The following is a 17,789-nucleotide window of genomic DNA, read 5'->3' as shown; positions in this document are numbered from 1 at the left end:
CTAGAGAGACAGACAGAGGCTGCGTGGGGTTACCTCGGGGCTGCCTGCCCTCAGTACTTTCTGCTGAGATTTAGACTAACACTTGGTGCCACTTGTACACACAGCAACGGTTCAAACCTTACCCGCCTAGCGCATTCCGTTTACAGTGCTTTACTCAATACCTCTTTCGTAAACGAACTGTCAATACAAATATGACGCGAGTGTACGTAATTCTTACAGGACAAGTAAGCCATCTTTAGGGTAGCCTTAGACTTGCCTTTGCTGAGACAGTAGCTCTTCCGGGGACTCTGCAGATCCTTTCTCTGAGCTTCCTCCTCAGTGAGCTGCCACCTTCACCCTCAGAGACCTCACTAAACAATTAAAAAGCCCCCAGAGACTCCAGGTTAATCTCAGAAGTCTTTAGATTGCAAATTCCTCAAGGATGGGAACCAGGTGTGTGCTTTGTAGCCAAAACAGGTTTAGGTGGTTCTCTGAGACCACCAACAGAATACTTGCTGACCCTCTCCCCAAGGGTGCAACAAAGATAGGGACAGTAAAAATGTCATGCAGTCCCAAGTCGTACACTAATCAAACTAAAAGTCGGAAGTCGGTGGTACACTTTGCAACTGAAAACGAAGCATTCATTCGTGGTCTTATGTTCAGAACAGTGAAGTGCTTTCACATGACTGCCTTGTTTAATGATTACAACAACCCTGGGCTCAAGGTAAAAGCTATTATTGGCATTTAAAAAAAGCTAATGAATAAAGGGGAGCTTCAAAAAAGTTGGTTGTCTGTGTAACCTGGCTAGGAAATGGCAGAGCCATGGCCAACCCCAAAGGCATGTTTGACTCAAAAGCCTGAATCTAAGTACTCTGATCTTATCCTGTGTCCTGCAGTAGCAGATGCAACCCAAGTTGTAGCATTTCAGTTGCTATCATATTAGTAAATATTTAAGTAAAAGATAGTATTCAAGCTGCTAAGATAAAAAGGGCACTCTCAAACATTGTGGATGGGAATGGAAACGGAAACAAATACTTTAAAAAGCAGTTTGGTGGGGAGAGTCAGTCGTTCAGAGGGTCCACAGCTCAGAACACATCTGAAGAAAATACTCTGGAATAGACTAAAACTCCATCACAGTAATACCTATTAGATACAAAAATCAAAGAGGAAACACACATACCATTGCTTTATTTTGACCTTCACATCAGATATTAGCACTTTTAAATGAAGTATTGAATATTCAATCAAAATATCCAAAGTCTTCAATGCTGTGGTGTTGGTATATGTGCCTCCTGGTGCTGAGAACTGAATTTCCTTGCTGAGCAACTAAATGCTCTTCCACTACCCAAAACCTAATCCCAAACAGTTCAGCCTCAGGGGGGAAAGGACCATACGCACTTCCTAAAACAGTCTCGCTCTTGGAAGACACCTGATAATATTCAATAGTTGTCAAGATAGATTTTTAAATAGCATATCAGATGTTTTAAAATCATAGTCAGGTTTAGTGACACACATCTTTAATGCAAACATGGGAGGTAGAAGCAGAGTTCAAGGCCAGCCTGGTCTACAGAGTGAGTTCCAGGATATCCAGAGCTATATACTGATACCCTGTCTCTAAAGAAAAATGTAAAATGATATATTGCCAAAATGTCTACGCTACACTCTTACTAGACTTGCCACAGTATGTTTGCTCATTGTCACTTCTGGAATTCCAATTTTAATTTTAATCTGGAATTTTAAAACATTAGTCTCAGTAACACACACAAAAGTACTTCCTGAAATGAAGAAAATGTATTTATTAAATGAAGAAAATAATTTATAGATGAAGGGTTTTTGTTGTTGTTTTATTTTGCTTATTTTGTTTTAGAGACAAAGCTCCAGGCCTCTTGCTAGTTTAAGTGAGGCTGGGATCCTGTGTCTGTTTAGGTGGTGAGGAAAGCCAACAGTGCTGTGTAATATGGCTGTAATAAAAGTTTATACACAGTGTCCAGGGAGACACAGAAGAGAGCAATTCACTCTGAGAGAACTTCCCAGAGGAGGTCAGAGGAAACTGGTATGTAGACATTTCCTCAGAGAAGCCAGGAAAGGCAGCAGCATGTGATTGATGTCCTGGGGTGGGTGGGGTGGAGAGTGAGGGTTAGAAAGGTAAGTTGGGCAGTACAGGATTTTTCCTTTCTAAGACGTAGGCATTGAAAAGAGGAATGCCACGTGGGAGTGACCACCTCTATCTGATTGGATTTCAGGCCCACTCCAAGAGATGGACCCCATTCCTGACACTGCTTGTATGATCAAGAGCTAACACCAGAAAGGACCTAGGGGACAGCAAATACTACTGTTCTGCTAAAGGAATGTAGCTACAAAATTACTCTTATTTTCTGCTATACCCATAGATCCGTGTCTTGCTCAGCCATTACCAGAGGGGTTTCCTCCTGTAGTAGATGGGAACAAATACAGACATCACAACAAGACAATGTACAGAGAGAGACCTAAATGCATGTATGTCTCCATCAGAGCCTTCCCCTCAGGGCTCAGGGAACCCTTTAGAGGAGAAAGTAGAAAGATTGAAAGAGCCAGAGAGGCCTTCTAGACACAGGACTCCCAGAGGCAGTATGCTCAGGGCTGCACACGCCTGGACAGGTATGCCCAGATGGGTCCCAGGACAGAGCAGAAATGAACACAAACCCCCATCTTTTTTTTTTTTTTAACTGTATAGTGTCTTTTTGTATGTACTATGGCTTTCAGGATTTGGGATTCCTGTGTGTAAGAATGTGTATGCTTCTCTACCTATATATATTTCTTGTATATCTTTGGCTCATTTTCTTTTGTTTGTTTTGTCTTATTCCAGTTTGTTTTATTTTAGTATTATTCTTTAGATGGTTGTTTGTTTTCTAATGAGAGACAGAAAGGGTGTGGATTTCTATGGGAGGAGTTGGGGAGGGGAAACTGTAATGAGAATATATTATATGAAAAAAATCTGTTTTCAATAAAATTAAAATTTAGAGAGAAAAGAAGAATAACATGATCCACTTTATATTTTAGTAAGACATCTGGCAATGATGTAGATTGTGTGATTCTGTGACAATGGACAATACATTTATTTACAAGGGACACCTTAGACAGTTTGGCTACAAAGGCCCACATGGGTGGGCAGAAGCACCTGAATTTGGGAGGTGATAAGAATTTAGGGGAGGTATTAGAATTTGTTAAAGAGTTGGGGACAGGGGCTGGTGAGATGGCTCAGTGGGTAAGAGCACCCAACTGCTCTTCCAAAGGTTCGGAGTTCAAATCCCAGCAACCACATGGTGGCTCACAACCATCTGTAACAAGATCTGACTCCCTCTTCTGGAGTGTCTGAAGACAGCTACAGTGTGCTTACATATAAATAAATAAATCTTTAAAAAAAAAAAAAGAGTTGGGGACAGACTGAAGAGAAAGAAGAGATGCAGTAGTGACTTTCGAGTTTCTGGTGAGTTTCCAGTGGGTAAATACAAACAATGAAGAAATGCTTTTACCACTACTGAGGGAAGAGGCCCCTACTGGTTAGTCTTAGTCAACTTGACACAAATTAGAGCCACCAAGGAAGAGGGAAACTCAACTGAGAAAATATCTCTGTTATTTTGGCCTGTGGGAAAGTCTTTGGGACATTTTCCTGACTAATGATTAATTCATGTGGAAGGCCAGTCCACTATAGATGGTACAACCCTGGGCCTGGGTAGAATGCAGCAGGGCCCATTTGGCATTGTTCTTTATTTCTATCGTAATCTAAGGAAAACTCTCATACTATCCAGGGTCTTTAATGTCCAGTCAGCAACAGAGAGGGACCCAATAAAGTGCTGTTTTATTTACTACCCATTTTCAATTTGATTGCATTAAACACGGAGGGTATCGGTGAGTATACCTCTGGGTGTATCACGGGGGCCTTTTCAGAAAGGATTGACGAAAAGGATAAGACCTTTCCAAATGTGGGTGACAATATCCCATGTGCTAGGATCAAAAAGGAACGGGAGAAAATAGGCTGATTGCCAGCATTCACCCTCTCTCTGCTTCCTCATCCACCCCAGCGGTTCCCAACCTTCCTAATGCTATGACCTTTTAATATACTTCGTCATGTAGTGGTGACCCCCAACCATAAGATTATTTTCATTGCTTCTTCCTTTTATGAATTATAAATATGAAATACATAATCACTGTGAATGGGTCGTTTGACCCACACAAAGGGTCAACTGACAAGTTGAGAATTACTGATGTACCCAGATGTGAGGGTGTGTTCCCATGCTCCTCTCATTATGCTTTCCATGTCATCATGGACTACACCCTCAAGTTAGGAGCCCAAATCAACCCTTCCTGCCTTAGGTTGCTTCTTGTGGGTATAAGAAGAACAGTACGAACAGTACGAACCTTTCATTTTCAGATGGAATATTATGTCTGCCTACAACAGGACAGGTGACACTGTCCGCATTGTAACTCTGAAGAGGACCTGAGCAAAGTTTGTTTCCATGGAAACCCTGCTAGGGTCACCATCATGTCCTACAGGAATCTTTGATGTCCTAAAATTTGCCTTTGATACTCCTACTATTGTTGGCCACTTTCCTACTGAGACTTGCCAAGCAGATCTAGGGAGCCTCAAGGAACTCTGTTTTCTGATGGTGACTGATCCCAGAAATGACCACCAGCCTCTCCCAGCACTGTATCAACCTGCCCACCATTGCTCTGTAGCACGTGATCCTTTCTGTGCTCTATGACCATCACTCTCTGTTCAGTACAAGGGAACTCAGGTCACTCTGTAAATGTGATGTGGTTGCTGGACTGTGACACTGTATGCGGGTGTAGCACCATCCCCATGATCATGGGTGGTCACGGGTGATCCCTCCTTCTATAGAGATCTGAGAGATTGAAAAGGGACGGCAAGAACTTCATCAAGAATGGACTGTGCTGACTCTATTCACAATGCTTAACTGTGCTCACTAGTCTATAGGCACGCAGATGATTTTTGTGCCCATAGCTGCTGAAATCTGAATCTGCAGAATGATCTAGAGCTCCCACTCCCCAAGCCCACTGAGGGGGCTTAAATCACTCTTCTGCAGACACTTAAGCAAAACTAAAGGAAGAAATGAACAGTTTCAGATGGATAAGAACTGAGAGATCAAATCATTTAGGCAGCTTGGGAATATTATTTAAATATCATTTAAGAATCTAGGAATAAATGTGTTTCAGTAGCTGGAAGTAGCAAAAGAGAACAAAGCAGCGAGACAGCCAGGTGCAGGCTCAGCACTTGAGAAGCTAAGGCAGGAACATCAGGAGTTCTGGGCAGCTGGGACTCCATGAGATCCTATTTTAAAAGACAAAATAACAACAAGAAAAATAAATGCTTGCTAAATAAATGCACATGCTAAAACAAGTGTTTTTTCCACTTTTTGGGAAATTACAGCTTTGTCTAAGCCAAGAATTTTAATAAAAATACTAGATATCAAATTAGAGCATGTTCATATACTAAATTGGTTTTCCATTAAAAAATATTCACTATTCTTTTAAAAACTGTAACAATGCAGAAATATTACTAGTTTTAAAGCCTGAATATAGAAAACATCTAAGAAAATCTGCACTATGAACAAGAGCTCTCACTACTCACATTATCTTGTTTAAGCACACATATTCAATGTGTTCACCAATATACTAGTCCTCAGTAAACTCAGACAAAGTAAAGAAAACTATCTTATCACTGATGCTGTGTGCTGAGTAAACCACACAGAGTTAATTGCTGATATGAGCTATAAAATTTCAGTGCAGTCAATAGAAGTATGAAGGTTATTGTGCCTAAGTAAGAGTCAGAAAACCATAGGTCAATTACTACCTTCATTCTCTCCCTATCTTAGGATCAAATTACATAAGTACATAATTCATGTGTTCACAGATATGAGCTTATTAGTCAAACAAAGACAAGGTAAAAGTTATAACTTAATCCTCTTTATTTATGTCGTAAAGGCAATAGTTTGTGATATATGGCAATAAAATTTCAAAAGTCAGCAATAAATGGAGTGGAAAAAGGTTAACAGAGGGGATGAACAAGCCTATTCCTATTCCCTACCAACCAATTACAAAGTGTCCCTGAAACATCTTACAGACAAGTCTGTCACCTGCTTGCAAGAAATATTAATGAAAAAAGCACAGGGGCCTTTCCCACACTTTGTTTAAAGATATCACAGTTTTTAGGACTCAAAAAGGTCTCAAAGAGCACTGAATCTTGTCTCCAACAGTATTAGCAAACGATTATCTCATCAACAGTGCTCTCTGCCTCAAAGCAGGTGAGAAATCCACAGGTGGCTGTGCATGCACCCATGTATGTACTTAGCTTTCTCCAATCTGGCAAGAGAGCCAAACTAGAATATCAGAAAGCTTTCTTCAAGATGTAAAATTCTTTAACTCTCACTCTGACATAAAATGGTTGATTCTCATACTAACAATGGAATTTACCAAAAAAATTACATTCTTTTAAAATATATGCAGAACATATATGTACAGAGTCACCATCCATAAAAATCTCATAGCTGTAGACCAAAATGGAGACTTGTCTTAACTCTGTAAACTTAGTGCATTATTATACTCTCCTTCTCGTATGGGAGGGAGGGAGGGAGAAAGAGAGAAAACTAAGCAAATAAATATCCCTCGATTGTTGGCACTGAGGATTCTTGACAGCTACTCTCTTGGGTCGCATTTGGCTTCCCTTTTATTTGTTTGGTTCTGTACAGCAGCACTATTTACTACTGAGGAAGGGTGCTTAGGACTTTGTGAAATACCAAGTACAGAAGGTCAGAGCTGTAATGTAGTGTTTTAAAATATGGGGCTGGAGAGATGGCTCAGTGGTAAGAGCACTTGCTGCTCATGCAGAGGACCTGGGTTTGGGTTCAGTGTCCACACTGGGCATGTAACAACCACCTATAGCTCCAGCACTCTCTTCTGACCTCTTTGTGCACCGGTAGACATATCCATATACACATGAGGACATACATGGACATAAAAAATAAATCTTTAAAAATATAAACAAAATCTCTCCACATATTATTTGGTACTTCTTTCTTTAACAGATGGAGCTTCCTAAGTGGCCTCTATTTGGTAACAAGTAGACTAAACTGGATTGAAAGTGTGTACTGTGATCTAACACCACTCTGCACCCCCATTTATGTGTTAAAATTTGATTGGCAACATGGCAGTATTAAGAGATGGAGCTTTAGGAGATGATTGAGCTGTAAGTGTGCTGTTCTCGTGAATGGGGTTAATATCCTTGAGAATCTTTCTTGCACTATTAGTTTATCTTTCTTTCCCCTTCTATCTTTCTGCCATATGAGGGCACTGAGCTATAGCTATTTTTGAAATAGAGAGACCTAGTTTTTTCCATGCACCAAATCTGCTATCACCTTGGTAGGAATCCCCAGCCTCCAAAACTATAAGAAATATATTAATTATTAATTACCCAATAATTTCAGTCAGCTTTCTATCACTATAATAAAATATCTGAGACCATTAACTTACAAAGAAAGGATTTCTGTTGACTCACAGTTTTTGAGGTTCCAATCCAAATAAGGTGACCCCATTGAAGACCCAAGGTCTTGCACAAGCAATCATGTGAACAAGTTGGTCAGAAATTGCTTACAGCCTCAGCTCACAGTCTGAATGTCACCCCAAGAAAAACCCGAACCAGAACTACTCAGCTGTCTTGCTCCTGAGTTCCTGACCTATAGAAATTGTGAATAATTAGTGGTTCTCTGATAGTTATAGGAATGGCCCCCATAGACTCATGTGTTTGAATGCTCAGCCCATAAGGAGTGACATTATTAGGAGGTGTGGTCTTTTGGAGAAAGTGTGTCATTCTATGGGCCTGCTTTGCAGTATCATATATGTTCAAATTAGGCTTAGTGTGGCAGTCTCCTGCTGCCTGCAGATTAAGATGTAGAACTCTCAGCTCCTTCTCCCGCATCATGTCTGTGTGTATGCTGCCACACTTCTCACCGTGATGATAATGGACTAAACCTCTGAAACTGTAAGACAGAACCAATTAAACATTTTTCTTTATAAGAGTTGATCATAGTGTCTCTTCACAGCAATAAAACCCTAAGACAGAAGTTGGTACCAGAAGTAGGGTATTGCCGTGATAGGCCTGATCAAGTTTTTGTTTGGAAAAATGTGGACCTTGGGACTTTAGTTAGGAGGAAAGTAGTAGAGTGTTTTAGGCATGGATTAATAAGCCATACTAGTAGGAACATGGAAGACAGTGGTGCTGAGGATGATTGGAGGCCTGGTTCAAGACATTTCAGAGGAAAAGAATATTTGTATGCGGCCTAAAGACCGTTCTTATGATATTTTGGCTAAGAACGTGGCTACTCTTTGCCCTTATCCACAAAATTTGTTTGAGGCAGCTCAGTGGGGTTTCAAAAACCCAGGAAGAGGCTAAATTGAAGAGTTTTGGATTAGTTGCATTGGCAGAGAAAAATCTCAAAACAGCGTAGTATCACCTCTGTTGAGTAGTTATAGTGTTCACTCCTGTGCAGATTCATAATACAATGAAGCAATCTGAGCAAGGAAAAATTCAAAATGTACAATTTGAGGAGAAAATGAGCACCAGGTAATGGAATAGAGCTGAGTCCTGTGTTCAAGAAGATAAACAGATTTTTTTAAAAAGTGTGATGGTAAATGGAATAGAGGGAGTAGTGATCTCAGGGCAAACTCCACCCAGCTGGGCTTCCAGCGTGTGAAAAAGAATTAAAGAACAGTATAGGCCCAAGTGTGGTGTTATATGACTTCAATCCAAGCACTCAGGAAACAGAGACAAGCAGATCTCTGAGTTCAAGGCCAGCCTAGTGTACAGAGCAAGTTCCAGGTCAGCCAACCTTAGGCAGTGAAGGAAACCTTTGAAAACAGAATGCTGGTGAAGATGTAATTGAACAAGGAGGCCATGTTCCAGCCCCAGCAAGTAGCAGAACTTGGCAGCCTTGGCCACGTGGTTCTGGCTTTAGAGTGAAAAGGAAGGCTATGGAGTCTCCCTCTGTGACTAAGGAAGCTGCTGAAGCAAGGCATGTGGCCGGGGTGTCCCTGCGGGGAGGCCCAAAGAGACCATTGCTGTGAAGTTGGGAAGGTGAAGCTTGGATTGCCTTGGAGACCCCAAAATGTTAGATATGCCTGAGCTGTAGGAAACCTGCTGAGGAGAGCTACTAAAAGAAAGTGGAAACACCCAAGAGAAAGAAGTGTGTTGCAGTAAACAAAGCTGGAAGACTTGGAGATAGATCTGAAAAATGCATTTGACGTTTGCTATGGTGTCCCTTCACAACAATAAAACCCGAGCTTCATTTTAAGTGATTATAGTTTAGGGTATGTTTTATATTGCAAATGATAACCAATGTGTTTACCTGTAAGAAATTCTCACTCACAGCAGGCCACTCCTTGGTTTTAAAAAATGACTGAATTATATAAAATAACCCAGAAACTATTCACTGAAAAGTGATACCCATTTTGCAGAAATAGAAACTAAGACCACTGGAGAGGGATTTACTCAAACCTATCCTTCCTCTCCCTCTCTATCTCGGTGCAAGAGGTAAGATCCATCCTTCACACACCCCTCTCCTCATAGACACATCACAACCTATTACTGGTCCTAATGAGTGAACTTTTGCATCTGTCTTGCTATCTGCATGACTCCCACCTGGGTCCTTCCAGACTCCATTAATAATGTCCTGTTTTTCCATGTCCACTTACGGAACATTGATTAATTCTCATTACTGCATTCATAGTTAATTTGTTGAGAAACAATTATGCCGATTTCATATCTCCCTTGTCACTGCTCCCTCCAGACCCATTTGTAGACTTCCCATCACTCATCATTGATTTGCATTTGCTGTCCAAGCTCAAGTCACCCTGGCCTTCTGTAATTATTAGATTACATGTACTTCCACACCACACCCAGACTGCAAGGATCTTCCACCTCTCTCCACCCCATTCACCTTGCTGGCAGCTATTTGTCCTCTAAATCTGAGTCATAACTCAAAACCGTGCTAAGTGCCCTTGTATAAAACTCAGTGTACCTTTCCTTTATAACATTAAGCACTATTTGCATTGTTAATGTTTAGCTGTGAGTGTGTAAATGCAAGGACCCACAGTAAAGACTACTGCAACTAGCAGCATATGTTCATTTGGGTTGAAAACATTAGGGTTAGGCCAAGCTACTGACTAGGAAGGGTTGTGTTTGTTTTCACTGTGCTAGTCTTTAAGAGTTAGCATACCATAAAGATAAAAAGCTTGACCTTAGACCCGAATTCCAAATCCATAGGTACCATATAATAAATTCTACTTTGTGCTATTCTTTTTTCTTATAAGACACTCATTTGTACAGAAAGCCTATTTCTTTTTTGAATAGATACTGACTCTCCCTTTCTCAGAATGGTATTTAGGTGTGGTGGTTTGAATGACAATGGCCTCCATAAGTTCATATACTTGAATATTTAGTCATTAGGAAGTGGTGCTATTTGAGAAGGATTAGGAGGTGTGGCCTTGTTAGAGGAAATGTGACGGTAGGGTGTACTTTGAGGTTTCAAAAGCTCAAGCCAGGCCTGATCTCCTCTCTGCTTGCTGATCAAAATGTAGCTCTCAATTAGTTCTCCAGCCTGCATGCTCCCATGCTCCCGGCCATGATGATAATGAACTAAACCTCTGAAACTGTAAACAAACCCACAACTAAATGCTTTCTTTTATAAGAGTTGCCTGGTCATGCTGTCTCTTCACAGCAGTAGAATGGCAATGGACACCAGGTAAGCAGCTTGGAGCTGGAGCTTCCTGTATCAGCTTTCACCACTTTTGTGCTCTTCCACTCTCAACATGGGCCTTCCACTACATGACCAAAGGTGGCTGCTCTAGCCTGAGCTATCATTTAAAGCCATGAGATGGGGGTGAGGGGGAGAGACAGAGAGAGAGAGAGAGAGAAAGACTGAGAGACAGACAGAGACTGAGAGACTGAGACCCGAGACTCATTCTTTTCAAGACATTTCCCAGATTATTTTCTTTTATCTATACATATGTGGTTTTATATATCATTATATATAAATATATTATTTATTGGTTTTATCTTAGTTCTAGGACCAAATGTGACTGCAAACCAGGTTAGCTTTGTAGCTTTGTAGAGGTTTTTCTTTTTATTTGTTTATTTGTGATTTATTTTGTTTGTTTGATTGGCTTTTGTTTGTGTGTTTTTATTTTTTGAGGTAGGGTCTTGAGCTTTGAAGTAGGTAAGGCCTAGGCTGGCCTTAAACTTACAGTCTTCCTGCTTCAAGCTCTTGAGTTCCATTCCTGAGCTTAGCGGCATTACTATCAGTTTATGCCTGGGGATGACATGGTCTTCATTCTGGATGGGCATACACTTGGCTAAAAATTGACAGTACTATTTGTGACTGTATGAGGTGAGGGATGATGGGATTACACATTTTTGCCTGTACATGGGATGACCAGAGTACCTCATGGGTATCATTCCTCAAGAGCCATCAACCTAACCTTCCCTTCCCTTCCCTTCCCTTCCCTTCCCTTCCCTTCCCTTCCCTTCCCTTCCCTTCCCTTCCCTTCCCTTCCCTTCCCTTCCCTTCCCTTCCCTTCCCTTCCCTTCCCTTTCCTGCCTGCCCACCTGCTTGCTTTTTGTTGTTGTTTTGTTTGTTTGTTTGTTTGACACAGGTCCACCATCACCACCACCTCTCTGTCCTGAAATTCACCAGTTAGATTTTGCTGGCTGGCCAGCAAGCCCCCAGAGATCCCTGCAATTCCAAGCATGCACCACCACCCGTGGATTTTTACATCCTAGGAATAGAACTCAGGTACTCATGCTTGCCTGGCAAGCATGATGTTTTCACCAACTGAGGCATCCTTCCAACTGAAAAATACTATTTTTTAATAGATGGTAGAGAAGTAGCTATGATAAATATTAACCTGAAGAGTCTGAGGCAAAAGTTTACATATTGGTATTTGTTTACCAGGAAGTTAAAAGCCAGGGAAACAGGACTACGTGAGGTAGGGAATGTTGAAACAGGGAAGGAAAGAGAGCAGACACTCAGTTCTTTACTGAGCTGGATATCACTTGAGCCAAGCACAATTGGTTGTTTGATTTTAAAACCAGTTCTCAGGAGTGTAAATGGTCATATATCAGAACAGTTTGCTCATGTGAAGAACAGGGAGAAAATCTAGCACTTCTCCCATCTGCTGTCAATTAAGGGTTACTCGATCAGCCATTCAGTCCTTGACATTCCAGTGGAACAGACATGGACAATGAAAACCTCCCATGGCATCTCCCCAGGATCCACAGGGAAGAGGAGTCAGACAGTGTGTGGCATGCATGAGAGGAGGATCAACATCATGTGGCATCTCCAGGAAGTCGGAGTACAGACAGTTAATCCATGGCAGTGGCAGCAATGAAGGCAAAACAAGAGACTGACACCCTGAAACACATGATGATGGAAGATACAAACTGGCACCTCAGAGGCACTGTCTACTGGGGATACCCTGCCCTCTCTACCATACTATTCCAAAGTCAGTGAGCCCCTGCATCCTACATGTGGCCCAACACTTAGATGTGTGCACAATGAGTTAGTAACAAGAGCCACAGTAGAATTTAGTACCCACCTGCTCTGAGCTAGGTCGTAAGCTATCATAATTATAGTATCAAATGCCCTTCCCATACTCATAGATTTCCAATTGACTGGGACTTGGTTGCCAGTTGATTGACTTTGGAGAAAGCAATTGAATCCCAGGGGATTTCATCATTAGATTGATCTGACAGAATTATAATATAATGACATTGTTGGGAGGTAGAAGGCAGTCTGTGGAGCCTACTTGGAGAAAGTACTGAGGGGGTGCCCCAGAGAGAAGATATTGCTTGTCCTTAACACCCTCTTCTTCCTCTTTGCTTCCTGGGTACTTACCTGAGACAAACAGCCTTTTCCTCTCCTCACTCCTGCTACCACGGTGTCGGTGTCTACTTTTCCTAAGGCCCAGAGTGACATAGCTGACTGCTCATGGGCTGAAGCCTCAGAAACCATAAGCCAAAATGCCTCTCCTCCTTTCCCATCATTCTCTTAGATGTTTGTAGGGAAAGGAGGAAACCCTGAGTGGATGTGTGCAATTGACATAGGCATAGCAGTGTCAAGGACCCCATAGCCCCAGGCACAGAAAAGCCTTCCCCTATGGTCCACATGTGGGCATTGATACTGCGTGCAGAAAATGTGCGCCATAGCTCACTCCCAATCCCTGGATATTTACTGTCTAAAGACTACTTGCCTACAGAGACTGCTAAACCTGTCATTTTGATCCAGCTGTATACCATAAACTCTGCCCCTTGTTTATCTGAAGGTAAGAAGCCCACTGCCTCATTCATCTGTATGCAGTAGCCACCGCTTCTCTGGTCAACTCTATGCAGTAAACATGTTGAGCTTCCTAGGTAGTGAGATTTCTCTGTCCAAGAGCCTAAGCTACATGATCCCAGCCTTTCCATTAGTCTGTGTGTTTGTCTTTCCTTCATTTCCCTGCCATGCCAGTGGGCAAGGGACCAGCAGGTATTTGTCACAGAAATGAGGCTAACATATGTAGTAACTGACCCATAGAGCTTGCATGCTTGCTGAGATGGGATTAAAAATTAAAAAGCTTCAAAATGTGTGTGGGGGAATATAAAGATATTTGGGGGAGAGGAACACATCAGGAGCTGATGGATAGCCTCTCTGAAATATATCATCTACTCCCTTCTAGAAATGAGCAGTGCTGTAGGCAGAGCCGTTCTCTGTTAGTGAACTCCTGAAGACCTTGCTTCTTTCTCATTTATAAACTGGCCCTCTTATCCATCTTTCCTCCTAGGAGGTACATGTCTGCCTCTGCTTTACTTCTAGTAAGCACTTTACCTTGACTTGGTCAACACACACACTTAGGGAAAAACAATGTCATTATTTTCTCCCTGCTTCCCTTGCTCCTATGACAAAAAAGAGACCATTTAGGTGTTTCTGAGCCTACAAAATGAAAGGGCATATGGAGGACTGAACAACACATTTCAAACTTATAAGTAGCTAATAGGCTTGGTAGACTACTCATGCATTCTCATCATCTCGGAATGTTGACTTGTCTAGGTCAGTTTTTCTGAGGTTTCTACTTTTCTCTGATCCATCGTTTTGAGAAAAATTAGTTCCAGACAACCCAATTTCTTGATCTCACAGTCTCAGACTGAAACCTTTGATGTTTACTTCCTCTGAGGTATAATTCTTCCAACCTACCAATGCCTAAAAAGAATGGAAGTACAAAGGAGAGGAAATTGGACAACTGTGATTTATTTAAATTTCAAGGGAACCTTAGATGCTCACCTTCACATTCATTTCTTCATTCTTCACATAGAAGAAACCCATCAAAAGCTATCCATCTTGAGAGCAGCACCCAAAGCCCAAGGCTTTCTCCTTTGCTGGAGTTCTCTTATTCTCTACTTTTTTGTTTTAATTTTAAGATAACCATAATCATCAAAGTATTAATAAACACCTTACAGCACCAAATACCATCAAAGACACTAAAGCAAAGTAAGACACTTGCATTTATTGTTCAATACCACTGTAATTTCAATGCGTTTTTTAAACCTACTGCAGTATCCAGTGTGCATTTACGTTGTTTGTTCTAATTCACAACTGAGATCATTTCTCCCTGAGCAATTCCTGTTGACTTCATCCATTATATATTTACTTGCTCTTTGGCCTCAAGCACTGTGACTTTTTATCTGCCTCTTCTCTGTTTTCTTTCTGAATACCCTGCTGAAATCTGGTCCCACGCTGTGCTTATGGACCTTGACCCTCCCTGAATTGTCATGAGAGCCCAGGGCCCTCTAGCCTCTCAGACTTCCAGAGACTGAATCATTCTTTGGGGCTAGACCAGTGGGGACACATCCATCACTTGGCATGTGGTCAGAATTATTAAAGACCAGGAGGACTCTGAATTCTTCACAAGCATGAAGATATATGGGGCCTGTGTCTCAGTTTTGCCCCTGATAGGACACAAAAACAAGAAATCTATCTAGATTAAAGACAGAGTAGTTCTTCACAGTTTTAACCATTCCTAGAACATGAGGTCACATTTGACAATTGTAGCTGAGAAGTGATCACTTCTTACCAGGTTATCATTTCTGGTAATAAGATATTAAGCTAAAAAGAAAAAAAATGCACTGATTATTCTACCAGGTGTGTCTTAATATATTTTTACAAAGAGTGTACTTGTGTTTCAACATCAGGAAGCATTTATGGTAGAGAATAGAAAAAATAATTTACATACTTGTAAGAGTAACAGAGGAATGATGTACAGTGTGATGCAATAAAAATGAATGTGGCGCTGCATGTGAAGGAGTGATACTTTGGGGGCTGGAGAGATAGCTTAGCAGTTAAGAGCATTTGCTGCTCTTGCAAAGGACTTGAGTTCAGTTTCCAGCACAGATGGGTAGCTTACAACCCTCTAACTTCCATGCCTGAATTGGTATAAATATGAGGTAAATGTATTCATTCAGCAAAACACTAATATGTACAAAAAAAACAATTCTTTTTTAAAAATGGTGATGTTTTGGTTATTTTTCTTAAAACTAACTTTTCTTTTAGAGAAACTGTTTTAGAGGATTCCTTGTTACATTAAGCGGAGTAGAAAATGGTATCTCCCGTGTTTATGCCCAGGATCATAGACATGCCTGCCATGCACTTGGCCACTGGGTTATACTTCTAGACTGACCTGACCTTTTCCTTCTCTTTTTTGTCCAGACAGGTCCAACTCTGTAGTAGTCTGTATGGCTTTACAATCCCCTTCCCCCAACACACCATTTGTTGAAAAGACATTTCTTTCTCTTAATAAATTACATTGTGGAAAGTTGCTCAAATCTATTTCTAGATTCATTCTTTGATTCCATTGATTTAAATACGTATTTTATGCCTCTTCCACACCACTTTATACTCTTGATGCAAAACAATCTTAAAATCAAGTAACTGTGTCTATTAGTGGTCTTTATTATCAAGTGTTTTGGCTATTCTAGATAGTTGGCGTTGTCACATGACTCTTAGGACAAATTTTTGAATACTACATGGGTTCAGGGGAAGAGTACTAAGCTCTTGATTGGGATTTAGTTAACTATGTGTGTCAATCGATACTTTAACAATACTGACTTTTAACTTGTGAACAAATTGTATATCTTCATAAATTCAAGTAATTCTCTAATTTTTTCAGCCATATTTTACAGTTTTTAGCATACAAGAGGCAAAATGCTTGGACAAATTTATCCTGAAGAATTTTATACCTTAAATTATAAACAATATTGTTTTATAAATATAAACATTTAATTTGTTTTATCTTATTCTTGAGACAGCATCTCTCTATATAGACCCAGCTGCCCTGGAACTCACAGAGCTCTGCCTGCCTCTGCCTCCCAAGTGCTGGGGTTAAAGGCGTGCAGCACTATACTTGACAAAAATTTTTATTTATTTTAAATTTTATTATTAAAAATATTGTGAACAAAAGAACATTATACACAAAAATTAACCAAACCCAAAGCCTACAATACAATAAACTTCCACAGTTAGAATAGATGTTTGGGTAGCTAGAGAGACAGGTTAGCAGTTAAGAGCACTGACTGCTCTTCCAGAGGTCCTGAGTTCAATTCCCAGAAACCACATGGCAGCTCACAACCATTTGTGATGGGATCTGATGTCTTCTTCTGTCTAATGTTCTCTTCTGTCATGCAGAGCACTTATACATTAAGAAAATAAATAAATAAATAAATTTTAAATGTCTTTAAAAATAGATATCAGAACAGAAGCTGGAGAGTGTCATTAAAAACATCTTTATTTCTTTTAATATATTCAATAATAAATGGACCTTTAATGATTTAAATGTGAGGACTTCTCACATTCAACAGTTATATATAGATATGTGATATTCTGATAATCTGGCAGTTAAAACTGGAAATGTTTAGCCAAGTATGATAACATAATGCCAACACGACAGAAGCTGAGGCAGGAGGATCTTGAATTCAAGGACAACTTTAGCTACAAAGTAAGACTATTTTAAAAAAGAAAGAAAATGCACAAGTTAAGCAGCAACTGCTGTCTCAGGACGCTAATAATTCAGCCGCTTGCTCACAGAGTGCATGTATAAACTCAGGTGTATGTTCTAGCATGTTTAAGGAGCAGTGTTTGCTGGCTTTGGTCTTTCCTCTTTGAGAAACTGGAGACCAAGCTGCTGCAAGAGCTGTGTGGCTTCTGTGTTGTATAACAGTGCACCAGCCTTTGTGTAGAATAGCAAAATCAAAAGGGAGCCAATGAAAATATGATTCTCCAAGTGAAAAAGCCCACACAACAGATCCATTGTGTTTTTTTAATATAGGTGCATAACGTACCGTTTGTTGAAAATATACAAAGATATTATCAAAACTTAGATTTCAGGAAATCCTCTCAGTTAAAAAAGAAAAAAGAGCCACACCTAATTTACTATTATTTGGAAAAACCCATTGGTTTGTGTGATAAAAACAAAAATAGGCTGATTATACATCTGGCGAGGTGCCAAGTCCTTCTGTGAACACTAAGATAATGGACGGTCATTGTACTGTTTGTTATGGTTGCCAATTCCTGTCAGACTGGTCCTCAGCAGTCATGTGGACTGCCGCCATTTATCAAGTCTGCTGCTTAAAAATTTCCTTCTATTTGTCTAAAGCAAGAACTCATTTGTTTGTTAAGTACACAGTTGGTGAAATTTCTAAGATTCGTGGTAAACTTCCACTATTTGTAAAAGTG

At 40.5% G+C, this 17,789-nt stretch overlaps 1 pseudogene across 2 annotated transcripts in view; it reads left to right on the top strand.

Annotated features, from left to right (window-relative positions):
* Positions 1-17,789, top strand: part of LOC110300987 (glyceraldehyde-3-phosphate dehydrogenase pseudogene) — a 58,835-nt pseudogene that overhangs the window by 1,243 nt on the left and 39,803 nt on the right. The window lies entirely within an intron of this gene.

Source organism: Mus caroli, unplaced genomic scaffold (genome assembly GCF_978045245.1).
Source record: "Mus caroli unplaced genomic scaffold, Mus_caroli_1 scaffold_11, whole genome shotgun sequence".
NCBI lineage: Eukaryota > Metazoa > Chordata > Mammalia > Rodentia > Muridae > Mus > Mus caroli.
Note: the sequence above shows the minus strand (reverse complement) of the source record. Positions and strands in the feature narration are given on the sequence as shown.